Source organism: Ambystoma mexicanum, chromosome 1q, assembly GCF_040938575.1.
Source record: "Ambystoma mexicanum isolate Mex_15411 chromosome 1q, UKY_AmexF1_1, whole genome shotgun sequence".
Taxonomy (NCBI): domain Eukaryota; kingdom Metazoa; phylum Chordata; class Amphibia; order Caudata; family Ambystomatidae; genus Ambystoma; species Ambystoma mexicanum.
Genome location: NC_090922.1, coordinates 1,470,211,254 through 1,470,232,365, shown reverse-complemented (window position 1 = coordinate 1,470,232,365; position 21,112 = coordinate 1,470,211,254). Strand labels below are relative to the sequence as shown.

The 21,112-nt window shown below is 46.0% G+C and overlaps 1 protein-coding gene across 3 annotated transcripts in view; it reads left to right on the top strand.

Annotated features, from left to right (window-relative positions):
• The window catches only part of MUTYH (mutY DNA glycosylase), a 523,937-nt gene that overhangs the window by 973 nt on the left and 501,852 nt on the right, over positions 1–21,112 (top strand). Inside the window, exon 1 of one of the 3 annotated variants that reach the window (XM_069642365.1) lies at positions 11,192–14,931. The exons of the other annotated variants lie outside the window; for them this stretch is intronic. The gene's annotated coding sequence lies outside the window, so the exon portion shown is untranslated. Of the gene's footprint in view, positions 1–11,191; positions 14,932–21,112 lie in introns of those variants that run through there. 3 annotated transcript variants of the gene reach the window in all.

Below are 21,112 nucleotides of genomic sequence, written 5' to 3'. Positions count from 1 at the left end.
ATATCAGATGTCACTTTAGACACATTCTATGTCAAGACTGGAGGCAAGCAGTGTGCTTCAACTTCATTACTTGTGCTCTCCAGCAGTTTAACAAAAATACAACAGAAAATGTTTCTACATCCTCCTTTTTCTTTTTGAAAATACATTTCCCTGGGTCCCCAGTCTCCCTTGTAGTTAATCTTGCTTCCTGTATCTGGCTATAAAGCTCATTCCTGTCTCTATGCTCTTCCTCTTCTTGAATGCTCTGAACTGATCCTGAACTCGACGCAACTGTCGTTCAAAAGTCAATGGAACTCGAAAATGAACCTTAATTTCGTTATGGACCGCAACGACCTTCTGGTGTCTCACCAGCTAGCTTCATATGTCATTTCTTTCTCCCTTGCTGGCCAATGCCATTTGTCAGCCGCTTTTCTGGTCTTCGCCTGATGATACAGAAAACATCCTCGAGGGTGTGCAATGCTCCCCTGTTGCTTTTGTTGGAATAAAGTTTACAAAAGTCAATTGACCACAATCATAAAGAAAAACAGTTCAGTTTATTCTTGTATCATAGCGCATTGCAAGGTGGGATAGTACTGCTCGCATCCATGTCTTTAATAGAATCAAGACTCCCTGTGCGATTTGCAGGGGTAATCTATATTCTATGTCTGGACCAGAGGCGAGCATTATGCTTGTTCAAAACTCTGCATCACAGCTCCTGCCACTGAGATTACTGGTTTGAAGTAGGAGGTCTTAAACGAGCTGTCTTTTGACCAGTCTGCTGCTTTCATGATGTCTACTAGGGCCACACCTGCTTCAAACGCTTTAGATGCCATAGCGCCTCTCACTAAGAGCGCGCCAAACTGTGCTATGACTACGCCTGCTTGCTGCATAATTTCGCGCATCCATCTGGCAATAGTCACCGTTGCAACTGTCCTGAACGACTTCCTATGCGCAATAAGTAACTGCAGCACTCCTGCTCATTGCAACGCTACCGTCCTGAGCTCGTACTCCTGGATGCATGGCACTACACACAGTTTTGGTTGCGAATGCAGGTAGGAGTACGAGATGGAGGAGGAGTATGTTTTTGTCCTTCTGGTTAGAGTGAAGGTAACTCCTTCCGGTCCATCCACTTTCTTGTCTACGTCTAGGGCTTTTACGTCTGCAACTCTGCGACAGGACACTAGGTACAGAAGCATCGCTAGGTTCCATGATAATTGGGCCGAGGTCAGGAATCTGTTTGATGGCCAGTTCGAGAGGAACCGCAGCACTATGTTCACATCCCAAAGGTATGCGTACTTAGGCCCTGGAGGGCCTGAGAATTTAGCTCCTTTCATGAGCCTGACCACTGCTGGGTGTTCCCTGATTGGTGCTCCGTCGACCGACAAATGTCCCGCCAATATAGTTGACCTGTGCACACCCATGATCCTATATGCTTTACCTTCCTCTCTGAGAAAATCTAAGACATTTAGCACTGCTACTATAGGGGCGGAAACGGAATACTTCTCCTCTTGCACCATGCTTCCCATTTTCCCCATGCCGCGTCATAGCTCTGGCGAGTGGATGGGGCCCAAGATTCCGAGATGAGTTGCGCAGCTAGTCCCGAAATGCCTAGCAGAGCCCATCACCTCCTGATGCCTTACACGCCATCAGTGGGAGAGTGCTGTTCACTCTCAGAGGATGAAATTACTCAGCTGGGTCCGTGTGCAGGCCTTCGTCTGACGGGAGAATCCGTGGGAAATCCAAAGAAAGTTCCATCAGAACTGGGAACGGGAAACCAGACTTGTGACTTCGAAATGGGCTCTATTATCACTAAGGTCGCCTTCTCTCTGCGCACCTTTGCCAAAACTCTGCTGAGCATTATGAATGGGGGAAAGGCATACTGCACTTCTCCGCTCCAATCCTGTTTGAATGCATCCGTTCCTTGCACGCTTGGATCTGGTCTCCAACTGAAGAATCACTTCACTTGAAAGTTTAGCATGGAGGCGATTAGGTCAGTGTGAATCGGACCCCATAGTTGGGCTAGGTGGTGGAAAATATTCCAGTCGCTGGAGCACGTCAGATGGCGGAGTTCCAATCCGCTATTGCATTCAGGGATCCTGGGAGATTCTCTGCAGTGACTGAAATCTCTGCTTCTAGGCAGTGATGCCAGAAGTTTTTTGCCAGTTCTGCTAGGAGTCTGGACTTCGTTCCACCCAGATGTTTTATGTATCCGACTGCTGAGATGTTGTCTATTTTCAGTCATATGCAGCAGCTTACTCTCTTTGGTAAATGCCTTTATAGCGAAAGACCCAGCTAGCAGTTCTAGACAGTTTATATGCAGCTGTAATTGTTCTGCGCTCCATTCCACTCCTGTCTCTAGTCCGCCGCAGAGGGCTCCACAGCCCATTCTGCTGGCGTCTGATTCTATTAGGTTGGGGCATTCTCCTTAGATGGCTCGCCCGTTCCATGCGTCCATGTTCTGTAGCCACCACTGTAATTCTGTGGTGGACTCTTGATGTAGCGGAATTAATTGGCGGTATTTTAGACTCTGTTGCAGGTGCCTTATTTTCAGCCCCTGTAGGGCTCTATAGTGCAAAGGTCCCAGGAAAATGTCCTCTATGGATGCTGCTAGTAGGCCCACTACTCTCGCCAGAGTTCGTGAAGCGATTACTTGCTTGTCTAGACACAGTCTTATCTCTCTTTTGATCTCCCATAGCTTTCTTACCGGAAGTTCTAAAGTCGCTTTCTTTGTGTCTACCACAAACCCTATAAAGTCGATCCTTCTTGCTGGCGACATATCAGATTTTTCTATGTTCACTAAGTAACCAAGGGATGTTAAAAGGTTCTTCACCCATCCGGTCTGATATTGCAGCGTCTCCTTGTCACTTGCTAGCAGCAGTGTATCGTCTAGATATATTATCATCCGGATGCCTTTCTCTCTGATTGCTGCCGCTATCGGTCTCATGAGTTTGGTAAACGCCCATGGACCCGATGCGCGTCCGAAGGGAATTGTCCTGAACTGCCAATGGTGCTCTTCCCAGCAGAATGCTAGGAAAGGTCTGAACTCTCTGGCTACGGGAATGGTCAGGTATGCATCTTCGAGGTCTATTCTTGTAAGCCAGTCGTCTTTCCTTAGGGTATCTCTCAGCTGGTGAATCCCTTCCATCTAGAAATGCCTGTACACTATCCAGCTGTTTAGCTTCTTTAGATTTATGACTGGTCTCACTTTCTCTTTCCTGTGGACCAGGAACATGTTGGTGATAAATCTCGGTTCTTGGTCGCAGGGCTCTGGCTCCCTTGCTGGCGAGCTGTTTCCTCTCCTATTGGAGGACTGCCTGCTTTGCTATCGCCATGCGAATGGGGCTTGGAGGCTACTCCTGAACGGGATATTCTATGAATTCTAAATGCAAACCCCTGACGGTTTGCAGTGCCCATGTATCGTTTGACAGCACGCGCCAGTTGTGCCAACATTTCTGTGTCCTTCCCCCAACCAGTGGATAGATCCCGGGTCTCACCTGTGTTAGAACCTGCTCCTCTACTTCTGCGTCCTCTGGGAAAACTCCATCTAGTCCGAGAATGAGACGTGTTGTCGAGATTCCGAGTAGTGGGCGCTTGGGCCTTGAGGTCTTCGGGCAGATAAGCGACTGGGCGGTCTACCTCTGTATCGACGAATCCCAGTGATTTGGCCGAAGCCAAAATTATCGAGGCTGAAATGATCGAAACCAAAATGTTCGAATAACCAAAAGTTCGAACACTTTGTATTCGGACATTACAGCCGCGATAATTTGCAAAAACACACACACACCCCCAACATACACAAACCCCACTTACCTTCATCTTCACGCTGGTTCCTGCAGCGCCAGTTACCTTTCACTTCTGTGAAAGGGAACCGGCACTGCAGGGTCCTTTTCTTCTCGTTTTGTTTTAACAGAAGGCTGCGGGGGTGTCCCGCAGCCCGCGCTCACTATACAATAAATTATAGTGAGCGGGGGAAACCCTGCAGCCCCCGTTTTTTTCTCCAATGCTACCACCAAAGGATCGAACTTTTGGTGTTCAATCCTTTGGTGGTATAATTTTTCAAACATTTAGTCCTTTCGACCATTTCTTTTCGGTCAAAACGACCGAAACCGTATCGACCGGTCCCAGCGAAATCACGACTAGGGAATATCTTCTTTATTGAGGTTTGCGATTTCTCTAAAGATGTATATGTTTCTACAAATCTCCCCCTCTCTTTCCCAAATGTTTCCCTGAATAGCAGGCCTTGTGCTGCCTCTCCTGCTTCGTAGATCGTAAGGTTGCTTAGTTTAGCGTCAATTTACAATAGGAGTCCTCTCCGATGATATTGCGCAGTTTGCGTTTCCTAATAGGCAAATGGCTCGCTGCACTCAGTTCATTATGGTGTCGGCGTCTGTCTCTTCTCCTGTGTCCCTGTTGTGCTCTGCCAAGTCCATAATCTTAGCTAAGGGCCCTGTGAGGTCTAGGACTTTCTCCTGACAGCTCCTCCAGGCCCTATCCATTCCCTTCTTGGGATCCTTAGTTGATTTGGTGACAAATGCAAATATCTTTGGTTTGAGTTCGGTGGCTTCTGCTGCCTTGCCCGTCAGATCTTGTCGCGGACACTCATAGCAGTCTTGTTTGCTTGTCTAGAGCCTTGCGCATTCTTTGCGCCATGTATATCGCCACACAGGGAGATGACTGCCAGGCTGACTATTTTGGGTTTGGACATCTTCTGGGCTGAACATGTCTGTTATATCTGAGTCTGGCACTTCAAGGTTTTTCTCCTTTTGTGTTCATTTGCCGCTCCTAGGGGCTATTTGCTCCTCCTTTGGCTTACTCGCCTCCTCTTGCGAGGAGGCTGAGGCTTCCTGTGACTCCTCTCCCGACTCTGCATCAGTGTCTTCCATATTGTCTTCCCCTGGGTTGGGGGTCTGGAGTTATGGCACTGCTGCCCTTTGGAGAAAGGCTTCTTTCAATTTCCCAAAGGCGTCGGTCGGCTATGTCCGAGGTCTTATGTTTTACCCCATCTATTTCACCTGGGGAGTCGGCAAGGATTTCTTCTTGCGGGTCCCTGGGGGCTTTTATCAGCCCTTGTGGACATGCTTTCTGTCTTGGGGGTGGGCCCTCTGTTTCTGTCCAGGAGGGATTCTAGCATGGCCAGTCTCTCTAATGGTTCTTACCCCTTCTGCTACTGCTTCCACCAAAGGGCTTCCTAGCACTGTTTTAGCACTGTCTTAAAGCTAAGCGCTAGGTCCTGCGGTTTGTCCTCTTCTTCCCACTCATAATCACACATTATGAGAGGTGGTGTGCTGTGTTCCTGAAGTACCTGGATTGACAGTTTGCTCTGTGCGTCCACTGTTCTATTGGATGGAGCTGGGGTCTCTTTGAGGCTTGCAGAAACAACTCTGCTCTACTTTCTGGCTCCCTTTTCCTCTTTTTCATTTTTTCATTATGGTGGTAATCCATGTGTTATAAGTATATGTGCCCTCTGTTTAGCCAATGATAGTATGGGGCATTGTGCTGAGCTCTTGCTGTTCATACGGTATTCTGACACGGTGTGCGTTTTTATATTCTCTGTCACATATGGGAAGGAATATGTATTTCGGCTCCTCCTCCCCAAGAGAGGGGGTCGTTGCTCGCTCTGGAGCTGCTCTCGCATCTTGGCCCCTCCCCTTTCGTGAAGAGCGAGCCGTTGCGCTTTCTGCTTCGCCTGAGCCCGGCAAGCTGGAGCGGAACCCCGGACGTGCTCAATATGAAGCACGGGTTCCGCTCGCTACGGGTGAGGCTCGCATTGAAATATTTCGTCCTGCACTCCTAAGTGGTAATCTTTGTCAGACACTCTTGGGATAAAAATGCTCTACCCAAATAAAATATGGACTTAATACAGTTTTAGTACGTGCTCCTATTATTGCGCAGCATTCTCGCTATTACAAATTAGTTTAAAGCCTGATAATATCGTTAATGACTGTAACAGAAACGCTCCACAGAAAACAAATGTACTTTATTGTTGAAGAGCAGGAAAGACAAGGGAGAGCCTAGAGACGGGAAGGAGCTTGAGAGCCAGATATAGGAAGCACGATGAACTATAAGAGAGACTGGAGACCCAGGGAAATGTAGTTTTAAAAAGAAAAGAAAGAAATTGAGGATGTTGAAACATTTTCTGTTGTATTTTTGTTAAACTGCTGGAGAGCACAAGTAAAAAGTTGAAGCATACTGCTAGCATCTGTGTCTTTAATAGAATCAGGACTCGCTGCGCAATTAGCAGGGGTAATCTTTATTGTTGGCGACTCCAGACAAAGACAAACAAAAATTGTGGGTGTTCAATTGGATTAGAACAAGGGCACAGTGTAACCGTTATAAAGTGTTTAAAAACTTCCAATCCGAAAATAAATCATTAAATTGCATGCCGAACTATTTAAAGAAAGTCGCCTGCTGCAAATATCGAACCAGGTTTTTAAGATTACGATTTAATTTGTGGCCAACAAAAGAAGTTAAAGGTATCGGGAGGAAATGCCCAATAAAACAATGATGTTGTCTGTTCTGCTCTAGTGGGGATGAGTTGGAAACGTTTGAGACACCTGTTGGTAGTCTGCCTGGAATTAACAGATATAGGGATGTTATTACTGACCAAATATTTAGGAAATACATTTTTTTTTTGGTCAAAATATTTTCATATATATAACAGCTTAATCAACTCTTCGAAATTTCATTCTAACATAAGTAGAATTCATCTACGCTTTGTAAAGTCTTCATTACACTCTGGGAGGAAGCTTACTTGAAACACCAAAACTTTAGAGAAAGGAAACTAGGAGGAGAAGAGAGAAAGAGAACAAGGAGAGGAAAAAATAAATAAATAAAAGGCCTTCACATCACCAGCATTAATATTAACATTAACTATATTCTCGAGAACGACCCTTCCCACATAAATCCAGGTTACCCCGGCGTAGCGTACAGTTCATAATCCAGGGCTATCATGGCTTAAGAAGATATTCAATCAGTTTGGGCTGGAAGAACATGTGTTCTCTTTCGTCCATATACTCCAGGAATGGGCTCCAAGTCTTGGAGAACTTGGATGTCTTGCCTTTTATCGATGCTGTTAGTTTTTCCATTCCAATCAGTTCCCAAACCTTCACCCACCAGTAAGCTACATGGGGGCCCACCACCTCTTTCCAAAATCGAGCCCTTGTGAGTCGGGCTGCCATGAGTAGGTGGGTGATCAAATCCCCTCTGGGACCCAATTGCGGATATGATCCATCATCTGGCGTGTCACCTAACAGCATTATAAGAGGGTCCATAAAGAGCAGCACTCCGCATATATTAATCCTCGGCCTGATTTCCAGCCAGTAGGATTGAATGACTGGGCAGTGCCACCACAGATGGCCCAAATCTCCCCTCTCTCCACACCCGTGTCAGGGTAGTCTGGATTCATTGCGTGTACCCTTTGGGGGGAGAAGTACCAATGACAGCAAAGTTTGAGCGCACATTCTCTTACTGCCGTGCACCTAGAAGATCTATGAGCTCTAGCCCAAATTCTCTGCCAAGATTCGTGGGACACGTCGATCCCCAAGTCACTCTCCCACGCTGAAGTATAAGAAAGCTGCTCATCCTCTGGGATTGCCTCCAGGAGACGGTAGCAGGTAGTTAGTTATTCTGTGTATTTGTTGACCTTCTGAAGCTGTCAATTCCAGTCCCGTAGGGGGCCTACTAGCTGCCTTTCTTATGATAGGGTTCGTTATCCAGTGGCGGATCTGCATGTATCTAAAAATTTCAGTTTCTGGGAGAGTACATTTTTCTTTACATTGGGCAAAGGTCAGGGGCTGATTGTTTGCATAGAAATCTCGCAGTTTCAAGGAGTTCCTGTGTGACCAACGTTGGAATGAGTTAGGTTGAAGTCCAGGGGTAAAGGCTGGATTCTGCGTGATAGGGGAGAGTGGGCCAAGACCCAGTGGAAGCCCTCTTGGGAACAGAATCTGTCACAGATAGTGTTTTCCAGGTCATTAACTCTAGTTTCAAGATCGCCTAGGTGGGCTGTCGGCTCTGTTATTGATTGAGCTAGAGCTTCTTTGGAGGTCTTGATCTCTGTTTTGATTTCCTGAGTGATATCTTGCTTAAAGGATCTCAGGAGTACTTCAAATTCATCTCTGCAAAGGGCCATGGCTGGTTCCTGGGATAAAGCAGGGGTGGGTGTATGTCCGCTTTGACTATGCGCGAGCAGAACGGGGCCGCGGTCTCAGGAAGGCCTGGATATCATGTGCCTTCCGGCCGTTTTGGGCATTGCCAGCGGGTCTAATGTTTGCGCCAGTGTTTCCAAGCGCAAGCGTTCACATGCAGGTGAGGGGGGGAGTGCCAACTCTAGCTCTCAGATGCTAGGTTAAATCCTAGAGGTGTGGAGGGAGTTGGTTGGCCCCCTATATCTATGTTGGGAAGTCTTGAGTTAGCTGAGTCAGTATTGCACTGGCCCCAGTGCACAGCGTGATGATGACAGCCTCCGGCGGCACAGGATCAAAGAATTCGTTCAGCCCTCCCGGGGCCCCTCATATGGCCACCAATCCACTCCCTTCAGGCTTACTTTTCACACTGCACCGACCAGTCGCGGATGCAGGTCAGCGCCCACATCCTGCGCCTCTCCCACGGTCACTGCTTCCACACTGGGCTCCGTTCAATAATAATGGAGCGCGGAATCCTTGCATACCCCAGCGCCATGATCTGTGCGTTTTCGCGCAGATGTTAACAATCACCCACCTTCCGCTGTGTAGCCAGGCGGCGGTCCCCTCTAGTCAGCGGGAGTATCTGCCTATGGCGCAGCACAGCAGGGGTAGCAGAGCCCCGTTCTCAGGGTGCCTCAATCTGGGATGTGCCGCATCTGTCGTGCTCCAGCGCGCAGGGGGTGCTTCACTCCGGGATCGCACCACGTCAATCTCGCTCCAGAGCCCCGGTGCCGTCTTGCGCCTTCTGTGGGGCTCTCACTGTGGATACCAAGCTGATTATTCTATAACAATGCGGACCCCCGCGGAGTTCCGCGTCCGCAGGCAGTGTGCCTGAGAGCCAGAACCGGACCGCGCTTGCAGATCACCAACGGTTCGGCTCTCCAGCTCCCGCCGCCATTTTCTGCTCTGGCCTCTCTGCGACTTTCCTCACACGAAAATCCCTTGTCTCGAGCATTCAGCACCCCAATACGCTGTCTACCAACGCCGCTCAGACATATGGGTTCCCTGGGTGAAAATAGGGCAGAAAGTTCTGATTTATAACAGTCACATCTCTAGACCTGGGTGTCTTGATATGGAGCTCACGGCGAACACAGCCGCATGGCTCGCGCCTAGCCCCGCCCCGAGAAATACAGGTTTTTAACAGAAGAAACTGTCTGGGCAATATTTTTTTGTGGACATCCTATTTCATTAATTTTGGCAGCAGTAAGATTGCATTTGCAATTAATATTTTAGAGAATGAGGTTTTAGTTGTCACTTAAAATGAAATAGAGCTAGTAGACATTGGGCCAATACATTAAGTATTCCATGATTATATTTATTTATACATTGATATGCACTGAAAGGAAAGTGATTATATTTGTGGTTTATGTATGAATTTTATGATTGCATAGAAAGTTTGTATCCATTTCTTATGTGTATGAATTATTTTGTTTGCATTGGTTGTATTGAAAGATTGAACATTTTTCAGCCATAACATAAAAGAAAATGCAGCATTTATAAAGTATGAAGCTGCTATTGTTAAGGCCTCAAAGTGATGTAGGTCCCCAGAGAATGCAATGAACTGTAGTCTGAAAAATACTGTGTCATACCATCACTGCGCATCCCATTACTGCGCACCAAAATGCCGAATTTTGACAGCCCCATTTTGCAGCATATATAGATATATGGGGGGTGTTAATATATTTGGGGGGTATGGGAGGGAGGCTGCAGGGGTCTAGGCCCGCATATATATTCAGTTAAATGGAGTTTTCATATGCGCAGTGATCGCATAGATCTAAAAATACACGATCAACCTACATTGCAGGATAACACTTTTTGCTTTAGCAGTGAGGGTAATTACTGTAATAGTATCTTTATCAGTGGTTATGTGTTGGGTGTAGTGTGTTTATTTTGTAAGTGAATTGGTGATTGGTGGCATGTAAATTCCATTTGGGACGTAGAACCCTGATGGCAAATGTGGGCAACCTTATCAAAAAGGTACCGTGAGTTGTGACGCAAATACCTGTCCTAAAGCAACTGATTTCAGCTGTGGGCTCTGCAATTATTTGATAAACTACATTTTATTGCAGGCAAATAACTATGGCTTAGGTAGAGATGTCGTGTTTAAGATTCTATGTGATCACTGCGCTGCCCGTAACTGCCCCGACGAAAATGTTGTTGCCAATTACAGCACGACGCCGTTATCAGATAACATGCCCACGTACCCCAGCCCATATTCTCCTACCCAACACCCCCCCCCCACTCACCTTTACGGCAGCACACTTCTATCCGACTCCCCGCTATCCCTGCAGTGTCAGTTCCTTCCACTTACATGGCTTGGAGCTGGCGCCACAGGGTGTTTCTTTTTTGTGTGTAACTTTGTCCCCCACGACTCCCGTTACTGCGCCCAAGGAGAGCGGCGGACACCACCGCAACCCCCGCTCTACTTGGACGCAGTAATGGGAGTCGGTAAAAAGAAATGCACCAAGTTGCCGTAACTGCATAGTCGCAGTTACATGGTTGACATTTTGGTGCATTTACATGTATGATACTGAAGAATTTGAGATCAGAATTACTATGTCAGTAAATTATTGTTTGCTGGCATGAGAACAAAAATGAGGGTTGAGGGACTGTGCCAGCCATATTGGCAATGCTGTGCTAAAAGTTTAAGAACGCAAAGGAAGTTGAGATGCAACAGTCTTTCCGAAAGCAAATGATTGCTGTTGAGGGCTCTGTGATTGTCAGGAATGCATTACCATGCACTCTGCCTACTACATCATGCTGCTGCAATCTTTCGAATTGATGGCTATGTATTTCGTCAAGAGGTGACCTTGTATGTGAACAAAAGGGTCCCCTCATGAATGTGACCCTCATTCATGTGACCCATCTATGGTGGGCGTTACCAAGTTCCATTGCTAACCTGAAAGCCATGCAAGTCCTGCTCATGAGCTACAGAGTTTAGTCCTATTATTCTGCCTCTTTGCTGTCTGTAAGTTCAGTGTTGTCTTTCCAGTGCATGCTCTTCCAGTGTTCACAATTGAGAGAGCTCAAGTACAGTGAAATGGAGACTATGGTCATTTGGGCATGGTAATCGTGTGCCGTATCACCATGGGATGATTGGATGTCCACGATTAAAACCCATTGTGGTCTTCTGCCATGGCGATTAAGGCAGCTGTGTATGTGTGGAGGATGAGTGCATGGGGTCTTAGACTGAATGCACTTTTCGCATGTCGAAACCTAAGTAGAAACGTCTTGTTTTAGATGCGGCCACCAAAAATGGTATTTGATAAGCTCCCTTGTAGCACGAAGCCTACAATACTGGCAATGTGCAACTGTGCCACAATTCCATTCCTTCGATTTGCAGCGCCTTGCTTGGTAAATAAAGCTGGGATCCCTGAGGCCCACGGGCACGCAGCACAATATATAAATCAAAAGAATAATAATCGGAGCAGTCGTCTAAGTTCCACTACTTAAGGCATAATGGATGTCGAGGGGGTCTTGGCTGGAGTATCCTTGACCTGTTGAAAGAGTTTTTCTACGACCAGAAATGTAGGAGCTTGTGAAAACATGTTGCCTATGAGAGATGAGATCTTCTAAACTTCAGTTATATAGTGATAATACCTCGGCCACCAAGTTCTGTGAACCTCCGAATATGAGTAAATTCAAAGTTGTAATGGGAGAAAAATATGCCCACCCCGCTTGTCGGCTGTTGCAACATTTTATGTCCTGTAAGAGTTGTAGATTACGATGATCTGTGCAGATCATGGTCGTTTGTTGGCTTCCCATGAGAGGGCGTCTCCATTCTTGTCATGCCAGTTTAATGGCGAAAGGCAATATGATGTTCTTGTTGATCAGCTGGTTCTTGTTTTAGGACTGCCCAGCATAATCTGAGCTATCTGCTTCTAGGATAAACGCCTGACTGGGATTGGGATGCATAGGATAGGTGCACTAGTGAAGTGTTTCTTTAGCTCTGAGAAAGCGTTCTCTGCTTTGGAAGACCACCTCTTTCTTTAACAATTCGGTTATATGGATCACCATGTCTGAAAAATGGGGTATGAACTTTCTGTAAAAGTTCATCAAACCTAAAAACCTGGTGACACAATATTCTGATTCCAGGAACAACCTATGCGCTTCCCAAATGATGTAGCGGTTATGCCTCACCAATCGAAGCATACTGAAGATGAGGGAAAAGGGCATGTTCACAGAGGCTTGTTCTTGGTGATGGGTCCACTAACTAAAGGTCGTCTGTCTACCCCTTCCATGGGCAGGGCAGCATCGTTAGTCACAAGGGGAATTCTATTAAGGCCCAGGTGAGATCCCAAAGTTTTCCCGCCGGCCCCTGATTGTAGCAGGGCATGGACTGCAAACCTGTGGGAATTGGATAAGAAGCTGAACACTTATGACCAGTAAAATGTCCTCTTCTGTTTTTGAGCCACATGTGGAGGCTGGTAAGGCACTATACGTGTTCTCCCGAACGGAGGTACCAACTAAGTTCGGGAGCTGGCGTTCCCTGCCTTTCGCAGTGGTGCTAAGGGACACGTTTTCATTAGGCGAGTAGCTTCAATGGAAATATAAAAGCGTAGCAGAAAGAAGCAATGGTAAACTGCACTCGCGAATTGCATATGATCCGGAAATAGCAACTGCCAAGCGAGAGCTTTAAAAATATATTAATAATGGTGTTTTTCATCAGATTAGGCCCTTATGCCCTAGTGAGGTTGGTAGATGTATTGGATTGGTTAAGTTGCAGTTTCGTAAATGGATGACTGAGCATAAAAAAATATGTAATATGAAAACATGGAATTAAATTGTTCAACTTGCACTAGAGAAAGATACTACTCGGTTTTAGGAATTGATGTGTGGTACACAACCACATGGGTTACCGACCATTGGTGTGAACAGGTCAGATTGAGAAACACATTTCTAAAACTTTGGGATTATATGAGAGTGACAGTAATCTTGATCCATTAGCAGAGGAAACCTGGACATCGTCAGTCTACACCAATTGATATTGCTATTATTATCTGGCATTTAAACTAATGTAGGGCCTCTGGGCCAGATGGCATTTGTAATGCGATGGTTACATTAAATCCTGACCTCTTGGCTCACAGTCTGTATTTGTTGTTCTCTCACATTGGCACCTTTGGTGTTCTACCCTCGACTTGGAGTGAAAGTCAGATCTTGCCAGTACACCTAAATGGACAGTGGAATCTGGCATTCAATTACCGTATGCTGGCAATGCTGGATGTTCCTCCTAAAGTATTTGCCAATGCCCTATTGATTGAATTTAATGATTGGATCACGGTAAACGAGAGACTCCCCCTCCCCCCAAACAAGATGGGCTTTACTAAACACTGCCTACAATTTGTTGATATTGGTATCGTCAATAGAATATGCGTGGGAAGGAAGGAATGCTGAAGTCTATGCAGCATTCATAGACTTTTCAGCTGAACGATTCCATTCTCAGAGGTCACCTTTGGAAAAAGCTTGTGGCCTGGAATATACCGGCAGGACTTTTGAAGATGATAATGCTGCTCTACTCAGAAACTTGTGCTAGGATCAGGTTAGCTGGTGAGGGCAGTTTATCTGCTCCTATTACTACCCGACGTGGAGTTAAGCAGGGATGTGTGGTTGCAGCCACTCTCTTCAATTTGTATTTATCTGACTGGGTCTTGCCTTCATAAATTAGCATTTTGCCCTGTTAAAGTAGGTCGACATTTCACAAGTTGGTTAGCTTATGCTGACGACTTGGTGTTGGTTGACCATATACCAAAGGGTCTTCAAAATTTAGTCAAAGCCTTGGGAACTTCTGCATGTAAAAATGGGCTGGAGATAAATATCGAGAAGAGTAAGACTATGGTATTTACTCCAACTGTTCACAAGGGTAGAATTTATCTGTGTACTCTGAACGGTCTGAAGCTAGAGAATGTCAATAGTATAAGTATCTGGGTATTAATCTTCAGAGTAATTTGAAATGGGATACTCATTGGAATGTGATCAAGGGCAAATGTAATCAAGCAGTCCATACGATAAATCACTTTGTAAATAGACAGGGCGGTATGTCGTTTGAGACTGTGTTGTTGCTCTATGGCAGAAAAGTTTGTTCAATCATATTTTATGGTATTGAAATATGGGGAGGAAATTATTCATCTGTTCTGAGAAGATATGAAGCATCTGTACTCAGTAAGCTCTTTGGGCTACCACCGACCCTATCTGTAGAAGTAATGTATTTGGAGTTTGAGCTTCCTGGAATAACATACGATGCTATCAAGAAAACTATTATATTCTGTGAAAGATTGTTAAAGCTGAAAACCGACACCATGATTGGCGCATTTGTAGATGTCTTTTGCGATCTTGACAAAATGGCATACAGAATGTTGTGGAGTGAGGTTAGATGGGGCAGTCTACATAAAAAAGAATAGTCTCAAACAAAATATCTCACATCATAGTAAGGAACAGTACATAACTAATCTGCTCTCTGGTAAAAATCATACTGAGTTCTGCGACTATATTAAAAGCAGAGACACTAAACCCTGATACATAGTGGCATTTCCGATCAAAACACAGTAGCAAAACAATATTTTGAAGGCTTAAATTTAATGTAAGCTTTGCTTTATTGACCTTGGGTGCCCAGTTGGGTATTCAGCGTAGTATACGCTATCGCAAGTTATGCAGTGTTCATTGTATTGAAACTTTGGAACACTTAATACTCGAATGTGAACGTTTAAATGGACTACGATGGAAATATCTGAAAGCGTACAATAACACCATCAACATGGAAGACCTCTCTATGGTATGGTCTGAGTTTCTTAAATACTGTGATATTAATTTGATATTTTATCTTGTTATATTTTATTGGAAGTGTAATGAAATCATGAAGCTATTGGGCCATGTGATATGGTGAGCTTTTCCCTGTGAGGATTAACATTAATTTACGGGTGTACATTTTTTATTAGCTTTGTTTTAAACTTATAAATTGAATTTTAATTTTGTATTGATTGTATGTTTTAAATGTTGTATATGCAAAGCTAGGCGAGTAGCCAATAGATGCAGAGCCCTTTTATCCTTCAGCAAGTTCTCTCTTCATCCGATAAGGATCCTCTGGCGGCGCCTAGTTGCATAGGTTTGGGAGGATCAGATTCCGCCTGTGGCGTGTCTGTGAGACAGGATTCTGATTTCCCAAAAAATTCAATTTTTGTACATTTTTGATTTCTTTCTTGGAGGGGGAAGTCGATTTGAATCACCATTTTCATTATGGCATAAAAAGAGGGGGGGGGATGCGAAACGCGAGCCAACTCATCCTTGAGCTCGTCATTAAGACCACAGTGAAATAAAGTGAAACATGCTTATTCCGGCCATGATGTAGTTTGTGCAATCTGTTTGAATTTCTGTTTTGAATTTTATATGCCAGGATGCCTAGGTTTCCTTGCACAAAATCTAATAATGTACCTTGTGAGGTGTATGTTAATTCTGGCCTGTCAAATATGTCTGAATGCTACCAGGACAGCAGTTCCAGGAGTGTGCTGTTTGTAGTCCAAGGAGGTGGCCCAGGCCAGTGCTTACTGCCATATGGGTGATAAGGAAGCAGACTTTGGTTCTGTCGGAAGGAAAGTCTGATTGACGAAAGGAAAATGTCACTAAACTGCCACCCAGGAATTTATTTAGTTTGCTGTGAAACCTTTTCCAAGGTGGGGTTTGCAGGCTTGGGAGCAGTTTCCTGATTAATCAGGGTTTGGCGTAAAAAGGCATTTTCTGCCTTTCAGTTTTGTACTTTTACTGTAAGTCCTTGTACAGTAGTAACTCATTCTTGGACCTGATCCATCTTTTCTATTTGGATTAGAAGTCACAATTTGTCAGCGTCATGCTTTACCTTACTGTTAAATTAGATGTGCTGCGGAGGGCGTCTCTCTCCCTTGCCATTCATCCCGACCTCAAGGTGTCACAAGGTCTTGATGCGGTCTAGGGGGGTAAAGACCTGTCATGATTCCTGCCCCTCATGTCCCCAGCCCTCCAAGATGTCAACCTGGAGCCAGGCCACGATCACCTACATGGCCCTCAAGGGCCTCTCCATCCCTCCAAAGACCCACTTGGAGTCACACTTGGCGCTTGTGGCACCAGACTCACTCACTCCCATAGGATAACATTGGGGATTGGTGTCAAGCTGAGCCTCCTCTTCCCCTGACTCCTCACCTGTTTCTTCTCGTACCTCCTCCAATCTTACCACTCCTTTCTTCTTCTTAATCTTGACTCCTTCTTGTGACTTCTTCTCTTTTTTTTGACGTAGATAGGGTCGCGCTCCCTGGGTGGCCTCTGTGATCTGAATGGAGCACAAACCTGGAGGATACCTGGGGAGCACGCCCTTTGTATGGGGAAAAAGCCGAGATGGCAGAAAAAACCCCAATCGAAATTTAGTCTGTTCTTGGAGAAGTATCCGTGAAAGTTTAGGTACTGTAGCTTTAAGATGGCTTGAATGGATGATGCCCACTGCAGCAGCACACGGAGGAAGAGTCGATGCAAAATGTTCCGGGCTAACAAGCTCGGAGTGGGGTCACAGTCCTCCGGGCAGGAATACTTATCAAGTAAGCGGGTATAAATCAAACTGATGGAACAGGGTATAAGAGACGTTCCTACTAGACCACAGATAAGAAGGAAAGGAATGGAAAGAGGATACTAGGAAAATATAGATCAAAAGAACGTACAAATAGAGTAGAAAGAAATCGGAACTCTATATGTAGGCTGAGAAAGATAGCCTCGATAGACATACAAACTGAGGACGCATAGTAAAAGTACTAACCGCGCCGTGATAGAAAGGATTGCGAAAGAGTACCCAATACCTTACCTGAGAAACAGGAATCATAGCAAGTGAAAAAGTAGCGAGAAGGCTGTAGTGAAATACAGAGGCCAGAGGAAAGCGGGGTAATGGGAAATACGCTGAAGGCTAGTCGCTAAGAGACTGGCAGCGCACGTAACGTTAGACGATCTAACGCGCAGAGCGCCGGTCTGCCTTGCAACTTATAGATCCCGTCGGCCATCTTGGAAAAAAGACTAGACTGTTAACGAGTTACAGTCGGCTATGTTAGTGGTACCTCCAATGGTGAACGAACATCCAGGGCTGATGCATGACAATTGGACTTGGAGTGCATTGATAGGGACAAGATGGATGCCCCCACATATTTCGGTTCCCAGAACTGCATGTGCGGTCTAGTCTTTTGGGTGTGGTTCATCCCAGAGACACCTGGGATACCCAGAGACTGTTTAAGCCACACCCAGGCTGAGAAACATGCTTTGCGTTTTCTGCACCTGCAGCGCGACACTCACCGTGTTCGGATCGGTCTCCAGTACGCCTGCATCTTTCTTCTGCGCTCTGCTCCTGCAAGAACAAGAACACGGTTAGGAACAGCCTTACCTTGCGGCGCTTCTGCCCATCTTTAATCGCTCATTCTGTTCTGCGGGCATCTTCGGCGGTGTCATTCCCATCCCGGCATGCCGCTTCCTAAGGAAAAGGGAAAAGAACAGAAAAAAGGCATTAGTAAGCATTCTGCAAATCTTCTCTTATTTTTAAATACTGTACGAGCGTCAAACGCTTATCTGAATCCCAGCCGCTCTGGGGGAACTCTGTCTCCATAACTTCTCATCCATCTGCAAGAGGGAAAAGACACTCCAGGTTAGCGTGGAAACATGTAGAGGCGCTGCATACCGCGCTTACCCACCAAATTTGTTCTTCATAACCGGCATCCACGCTGAAAGCGTCGCACCACCTAAAAGACACAGAAAAAGAACTCAGTTCAATGCAAATACGAAAGGGGTGCATCGAGCATCGCGCTCTCACTCAGCTTCACACAGAGACAATAGGGAGTTATACTCTACCAATCCTGTGTTTAAACCTATATTGGAACCCGGAGAGAACCTCATCAAACATTTTTTGCAGCACAGTGGCTCAAGCAATCGACATCATCATCGCAGACTTTGACATTGATAATCTCATAGTTTGCGGTGACTTAAACGCTAAATGCAAAACTCCTGCAATATCTGAAAAACCACTGTCGACCTACTCTCTGGCAGACAAGAGGTTCTGCATGGTCCAAGTTGATGAAATCAAGAAACCTTTTCAATGCAGCCACGTTAAAAGACTATGAACCCCAGATTCCTACGTGGGAAAGGGATAAATCCTCTGCTACCTTGGACTATATCTTTGTAACTGAAGATCTGATTCCCTTTGTTTCATCTTTCAAAGTTGTGAAAACTCTGGAAAGCAATCACAATCTGCTACAATTAGCTTGGGGAGCACATGTACCGGAAAGGCCCATATACGCTTCGGAAGTAGAGCCAAACGAGCAACAATCCCGATTGCGCCTTACGGCTGAGAACATCAGAGCAATAAAGGACAGGTTAAGTACGGATCCTGAGTTCAGAACAACTAGCCCAGTTGCTAAAAGACTAGATTACACACCCCTACTGTCGCCCTACAGGGTGGCCTTCTCAGGAACAAAGGGTAAGAAACCCGCACATAATCATTTCTATGACCGGTTGGTGGTGACCAAGTGTCACAACGAAACCTCTGCGATGTCTATGGGTACCTCCGTCCCCAAGCACCAGTGAAGGAGAGAATAATATACTCCTGCACCAGTTATTGAGGCCACAGGTGCAAAGGGTCAGGAACACGGGTACCAGGTGCTGCAAGGGAAAAGCAGGTAAGTGTGAGTATAAAGCAATAACCTGGAGATGACCAATAACCAAGAAAATAGAATGGGGCCTACCTAGCATGGGAGAGGAACCAGGATGGGGAGGTATCCGGGGGCGCTGGGGCCAGACCTCCTTTACTTGGGGCTTGACGTGGTGGTGAGCCGAAGTCCAAAACAACCTTGAGCCAAAGGGGAGTTCCAGAAGTAGTTCCAAAATGTCCAAAGCAAGAAGTGTCCAAGAGCCGAGGAAGACAAAACTCTAAAGTTCCAAAAGCCAAGTCCGAAATCCGTAGGAAGCAGGTCCAATGGGGCAAGCCAGAAAATCCAAAATCCACCATCCACAAGGCAAAGTCCGGGCAACCAAATCCAAGGAGCAGGCAAGACAGTCCTCAATCACCAGAAACCAGGGTTCAAAAGCCGGAAGGTCGAGATCCAGGAAACACAACGCCACTCGAAATGCTGAAAACAGCTGAGAAGCTCGGCTTCAGTGTGCCTTTCAGCCGGTGCTTGGGTCACGTGAGTGGTGTCGCGTATCACGTGACCCTTGCAACCGGGAAGCGGCAACAGGATTGGCTAGACGGGCCGCCCCTTCAGCATCACGCGGGCGTTGACCACGTGACCAGGAAGCCGGGGTGGTGAAGACCGATCCACCCCAGCGCCACCGCGGCCACAGTTTCCATGACGCCGCGCACCGCCACCCCCATACGGGGACCCCGGCGCTACGGCTTCTGAAGGGGCGCGCACGGGAAGGACCACCGCCGCAGGTAGGGTGTCGCTGGGAGGCGGGCGGTGTTATGCGCTGGGACGTGGGCGGTGTTGTGCGACTCGTGACACCAAGAGACGTGAAGTAAGAAATTTGAAAAACTTCGCAATAAGGCACCAAACAGCAGAGGCATGGTCCGAATACAAAAAGGGTTCAATCCACTATAAATCGTGGATAAAACATCACGCGACGAGTTTGTATCAGAAGGACGCAGAAGCCATGCAGAAGTCCCTCGCCTCAAAAAATACAAGAGACTTTTGGAATTTATTTAAAACTGCCAACAGGCAAAGAGCAAATGCAGTCTCGGAACAAAACTGGACGTCATACTTCAGCGCCCTTTTTCAGCCACCACCTACATCTGCAGAGAGGAAAATCCAGCAGTCAGATGATCATTGGATCCCGCTGACCGACGTGGAAGATATCTTGAGAGTAATAACACAACTAAAAACCTCAAGAGCCCCGGGACCTGATGGTCTGTCCAACATTGACACCAAAAAACATCCGGAAGAATGGGCCACAGTCATAAGGGAAATCTTTATTTACTGCCACAAAACCAAACCGATCCCGGCATCCTGGACGGAGGCGGTACTTGTCCCAACTTTTAAAAAAGTATCTAGGGAAAATCCGTCCAACTATAGACCTATTGCACTGTTGGATATTTTGGGGAAAATATTTGCGACTTTGCTACTCACGCACTTTCAGAAGTGGGCAAGAGCCTCTCCTGCAACTGATATTTTCCAGACGGGTTTCCAGAAGGGTACAGGCACGACGATAAATAGCTTTATTCTAAACATCATCAAAGCAAGGGTGAAATCAGGTGCCCCTAAAGTTCATTTGGCCCTGGTCGATTTATCAAAGGCTTTTGATATGGTGGATCGCGAGAAACTCTGGGGAAAAACTGAGAACTTGGAACTGCCCAACCCCTATTTTGGATCCAAATTATGGCCTTACACACTCAAACTTCCATGCAGGTTCGCTTGAGCCAGCAAGGCCATCTGTCAAACAAAATTCTCACAAACCGTGGGGTTAAGCAAGGTTGCCCCCTGCCCCCGGCTCTGCTCATTGCCTTTATAGGCGACTTCCAATACACCGAAGATAAAAAATACGCTCATTTCCGCCAAAAGTGGGATTGTCAAAACTACCCAGGCTATGGTACGCGGACAACCTGATCCTGATGGACCAGACAAAAATAGGTCTACAGCGGCAATTATCAAATCTCTCTGCCTATATGAAAGAAAATAACTTAGAAATCAACTCTCAGAAAACAAAAATTTTGCTTTTTACCAAATCGATAGTCGACCGAAAAACCCCATCGGCCTGGTTCCTGGAAAACAACAAGTTGGAAGTGGTCAATGAATATAAATATCTTGGGGTGTGGATAGACAATTCCCTGAAAGAAAACACTACTACGGAGGCTTTGTGGGATAAAACAAGAAACCGGACAGTCCAATTAAAAGCTGTTGATAGAAAATTTGGAAAGTTCTCATGGACACCAGCTTTGAATTTTTATAAGTCAAAAATAGTCCCTG